The 5,470-nt window shown below is 42.4% G+C and overlaps 1 protein-coding gene across 5 annotated transcripts in view; it reads right to left on the bottom strand.

Annotated features, from left to right (window-relative positions):
- ARSG (arylsulfatase G) overlaps window positions 1-3,756 on the bottom strand; it is a 91,511-nt gene extending 87,755 nt beyond the window's left edge. The window contains exon 1 of one of the 5 annotated variants that reach the window (XM_084648565.1): window positions 3,385-3,756. The gene's annotated coding sequence lies outside the window, so the exon portion shown is untranslated. The remainder of the gene's footprint in view (window positions 1-3,384) is intronic. The other 4 variants (XM_084648564.1, XM_084648567.1, XM_084648566.1 and 1 more) reach the window with 4 other exon arrangements.
- Between the last annotated feature and the right edge of the window lie 1,714 nt (window positions 3,757-5,470).

A 5,470-nucleotide genomic window follows, 5' to 3' on the forward strand; every position in this document is an offset into this window, starting at 1 on the left:
AACAGATTCCCCAAAAAGAACATGCATCACAAAACTATAACAGATTGCACATTTGCTCACATGCTAAGAAAAAAACACTTGTTAAACTGTAACAGTGCCATCTGGTGACTTCCACTATAACATTTTTCTTTTCTAAGTTAACTTTTTCCCCCACCTCGATTTAAAGTAATTCCATTTGATCACATCGGCCAGATTGTCTATTGCCCTGTATGCAGTCATTTAAACCAGAGCAAAGTAGAGTAAAAACACGACCATTCTTATTTGGTAACATTTTACATCCACTTTGCACTGGTCCAAATTACTAAAGGTGCTAGACAGAGACTCAGACACTATATCTGCAAGTTAAGTTAGTTCATGTATACAATTTGTTTCTTTCAACCATGACTATAAAATACCTTCTCTTGTAGTTGTCTGGTTCGTTAGATCCAATGTCATCCATATACAGTATCTATAGATAAAGGACGTTACATAGGGTAACTTGCAGAAGGCAAAAAAACCCTGTGTTTGTAGCCTATATGATATATAAATAAGGCCTGAAAGATGAGGTTTTACAATTTTTTCCCATTGAAATATTAGTAATGTCATGTCTGAGCCCCCCCCCCCCCCAAAATAAAAAGATTTACAATTCCCCATTAGATGTTGCTTTCTTGGTTTCTGATGTCATAATGAACCTGTCATCCAACTGACCAGAGTAGACAAGACCAGAACTAAGAGAGCAGAGAGAAGGAGGACTGGCCTGTCTCCCAAGATCTGTAAGAGTGAGGGATTGTCCTTCAGAGTAGGTTGTAGATCCTTGATGATGCGCTGGAGAGGTTTTAGTTAGGGCCTGACGGTTAGTGGTGTTTTGTTCTGTAAACTTATGTTGCAGAGAGGACAATCCCTCACTCTCACAGACCTTGGGAGACAGGCCAGTCCTCATTTACAGACAGCCCCCCAACCTGAAGCAAATACTCACCAACAACCACGCACCACACAAGAAAAACCACTAACCCAGAAACCAATCCCTGCAACAAACCCCATTGCCAACTCTGTCCACATATCTATTCAAGGGACACCATCATAGGACCTAACCATATCAGCCGTATACCATCAGGGGCTCATTCACCTGAACATCTACCAATGAGATATATGCCATCATGCATCAGCAATGCCCCTCTGCCATGTACATTGGCCAAACCAGACATTCTCTATGCAAAAGAATAAATGGACGCAAATCAGACATCAAGAATTGTAACATTCAAAAACCAGTAGGAGAGCACTTCAAATCTCCCTGGACACTGAATAACAGTCTTAAAAGTGGCCATTCTTCAACAAAAAAACTTTAAAAACAGACTTCAGTGAGAAACTGCAGAACTGGAATTAATTTGCAAACTGGACACCATCAAATTAGGCATGAATAAAGACTGGGAGTGGATGAGTCACTACAAAAAGTCATTTTCCCTCTGCTGATACTCATATTTCTTGTCAACTGTCGGAAATCCACCTTGATTGCCTTGGCCACCATTAGCACTACAAAAGTAGTTTTCCCTCTCTTGATATTCACCCCTTCTTGTCAACTGATGAGAATAGGCCACTTCCACCTTAACTGAATTGGCCTCGTTAGCACTGACCACCCACTTGGTAATGCAACTCCCATCTTTTCATGTGCTATAATATATATACTGCTTATTGTGTTTTTTACTCCATGCATCTGATGAAGTGGGGTTTAGCCCACAAAAGCTTATGCCCAAATACATGTGTTAGTCTCTAAGGTGCAAAAAACGAAATGCCTCTTATGGAAATGCTGGTGGTATCAGGGTCTGAAAAGGGGAAACTGTCATTTTGAATGGAAGAGATCATCTATCCATAGGAAAATGCTATGGGAATCTCCACCCATGAAACCCTACTACCTGCAAAGGGCCTCAAGCCCAACCTCCATGCTCAGACTGCCCTTTATTTCACACCCTCCAGATTGGAGCAAGGGCATTTTCAGTGGGGAGAGGTCCGTAGCTGGGTACCCCTCCCTCTGGAAATTTGACAGGGGCTGAGATTACTGACCTTCTGTGTACCTATGCATTACGGCAGGGGAGGGTTTTCCTCATGGTGAGCAAGGGCTGGTGGTTGCTGTGTAATGTGAAAAGTTTAATGGGGTGCTCGACCTTAGTGAATAATGTGCACCCAGAGACATGAATGAACACACTGATAAGATGCAAAGTAATAATAAGGTAAATCCTGCAGACCATCGCAAGACCTGACCCTGATATCCTCACTCAAGAGAAACTCTCACTGGAGTCAATTAAGGTTTTGCCTGGATAAAGACTGCAGCATTTGGTCCAAACCACAGAAATCCTTCCCCAGTAGGTTTCTGTTGCTGGATTTTTTTTCCTAAATATCCTTTATGACACCATGTGCTGCACTGACAACTGGCCAGACACCTAAGGGTCACAACTAACAGTTTGTCTACAGCAGAAATCGGCTGGAGTAGCTATTCCATAACACTTCTCAGTGTGGATATCTATTCCAGACTGCATTTTGAATTCACACCTTACCTTATTCCAGAATAAGTCCCCTGTGTAGACAGGCCTAAAGCCAAATCCTGCCCTCTCTATCTGCTCTATCTGCCATGCTCAGGGGTATGACAGTACTGGCCTCATGTAAGGATCCTCTGTCATTTTAGCAGTGCAGGTCAGGCTGACTCATGAAGTGCCAAGGTGAATGTACAGTGGGGCACACCTTACTGCTTCTCTGAGAAGAAACAATATGCAAATCTTGCTGCACATTGCAGCACATGTACAAGGAGCTGGGCACCTGGCAACACTCACTAACCAGCAGATTACAGCTCTGTAGAATAGCAGTGTCCAGGATGTTGCAGTAGCAGGGCCTAGCTCTTGAGTGCTGAGTGGGTTTCCTGCCCTGCTGCTCAACAGGTGTGTGGGAATGGGAGAGAAGCCACTCTCTGCACCCCCTCCCCACACTAGTGCAACCAGGTCTTACAAGGCAAGATCTGGATTCCACCTCAGTCATACATATATCATCACAAAAAAATATCCACCAACCATGAGATATGCTTGGACTAGAATCTCCCCCTATCCTTCCCCTTACCCTCCCCGCTACCCACACACGCATTGTGAGTTTATCAGCTATAACCACACCTTCCGCTCTGCCCTCCTCTGCACCTTCAGAGATCTGGCAGAGGCAAACACATTACTGTACAGAGATACACAGGCCATATCTAGCTCCTAGGCCACATTATGCCCCCTCCCAGATACAAAACAAAAGGTTCACAGTTCATGCCAATAAGTTCTATAATGCAACAGGTTTAAAGAGGCTGGCACACCACCACCAGGAAAAGTCAGTGTAAAATCAAACACCCCATAAAGCCAAAATAAAGATTGGTGCACTCACTGGTGTACAGAGAGCAGCCTGCTGCTGCCTGCCTGCCATGTTTAATCTTCCCCGCTGCACAGCCCGTGACACGTGTGTGAGCGGGTGAGAGAGAGGCCCTGCACCTCCCACCACAGTCTGACTGCCCTACCCATGCGTGGAGCAGAAGTCTCAGAAGCCTATGATTGCTTTCCAGCCCACTCCAGAACAATTCGTCTGCACGTGCACTCGTGTGTCTAAGGGCAGACACAACAAAAGGCAGCAATATTTTTTCCTGCTTCCAATGACCCACACAGACAGAACCAGGAACTGCTCTTCTGCTACTGGGTGTTGGATAAATCTTTAGCCCTGCACCTCCAGCAGACCTACAGTCTCACTCATCTGGAGAGTCATTTGAAAGCAGGGTGATTTGTGTTGTTGTTTTAAATGTTCTTTTTGTGAGGGGACAAAGTGGGTGAGGTAGTATCTTCTATTGGACCAACTTCTGTGATATTACCTCACCCACCTTGCATGGTCACAGGTTTCAGAGGGGTAGCCGTGTTAGTCCGTATCAGTAAAAACAATGAGGAGTCCTTGTGGCACCTTGGAGACTAACAAATTTATTTGGGCATAAGCTTTCGTGGAATATAACCCACTTCATCGGATGCATGGAGTGGAAAATACAGTAGCAGGTACCATGTGCTGTATATTTATACCCACTCACTGTATTTTCCACTCCATGCATCCGATGAAGTGGGTTATATCCCACGAAAGCTTATGTCCAAATAAATTTGTTAGTCTCCAAGGTGCCACAAGGACTTCTCGTTGTTTTCACCCACCTTGTCTCTCTAATGTCCTGGAACCAACAGTGCTTACAACTGCACTGCATACAACCTTTTGTGAGGAAGCATTTTGCTCTGTTTCAATGAAACATTTAAAATCAAATTTCTCCCTCTCCGTTCAAACCCTCTCAGCCTGAAAATCCTGGCTGAGGAGAATATTCATGTTACACATGGGAATAAAGGTTCTAGTGAACTTGCCATCCATAGTTACCTTCCCTATGCATAAACTACCACTTAATCCTTGCAAGATTCCTCTTCACTCAGTCATTCACACACACACTTTTTCTCCTTATTTCCAAAAATAAAATGGAGTTAAATAAATTGTGCCTGCATAGAAAGAGTCAACTGGGGCACAAGTAATTTTTCTGCTTTCGCTCACCATTTCTCAGCTATGTTTTCTGCATTTTATGGCACTCCCTGCATTAGTGGAATAAGGAACCTTCACACCTCCTTTAAATATTTCTAACTAAAACTCATTGAAAATGGAGACTGGGAATACACTTTCTTTTTATGTAGAGGAAGAAATTCTGGTGCCTGTGAATGATCAGAGTATTTAAATACAAACATAAATTAACATTCAATTGTTAAAATATTGTCATTTAAAAAAAAAATCTTAATCCATATAAGATTTAGTCTTTTGGACCCACTGTAGTCTTTTAGAGTTTTCCATAGTTTTATCCCTAGTGATTGTCATCAAATATAAGCCAAACTTTAAAAATATGATGAAAGCAGAGATGTAATGAACATCCTGTGTGGATTGATTATTCCAAAATTGGTGGAAACAAAAATCCACTAATAACATAAATAAAGGTTTACCTGCCTTTAACAATTGAGGTGCTAAGTGGCCTGGAGAGATTTGGACCTTGTTCTGCAAACACTAAAGCATGTGAGTAAACTTTATTCACCCAGGAAATCAGATTGACGACAATGGGAGTACTTATGTAAGACAAATTACTCCTGTGCCGAAGTGCCTGCAGGATTAGGCCCTGATCCTGCAATCTGATCTGCATAGCTAGATCCCTGTTCCTGAGCAGACCGCACCCTCCATTCAGTATAGTCTGCCCACATTGATCAGATTACAGAACCACAGACTCAGAATGGAAGCTCTATGGGGCATGGATTATGTCCTTTTATTTAACTGTCACGTGTCATTTCCACAAACACAGCACAATGAAAATAATAATAGCAATAAATATTAGAACACATTGTAAACTGATTTAAATTTCAAATCATATAATGTTCCTTTGGCATATATTTTTTCCGTTGAAATAAAATTGGTTTATTTA

The sequence above is a fragment of the Lepidochelys olivacea genome (assembly GCF_965140295.1).
Source record: "Lepidochelys olivacea isolate rLepOli2 genome assembly, chromosome: 14".
In the NCBI taxonomy this organism is placed as follows: Eukaryota; Metazoa; Chordata; order Testudines; family Cheloniidae; genus Lepidochelys; species Lepidochelys olivacea.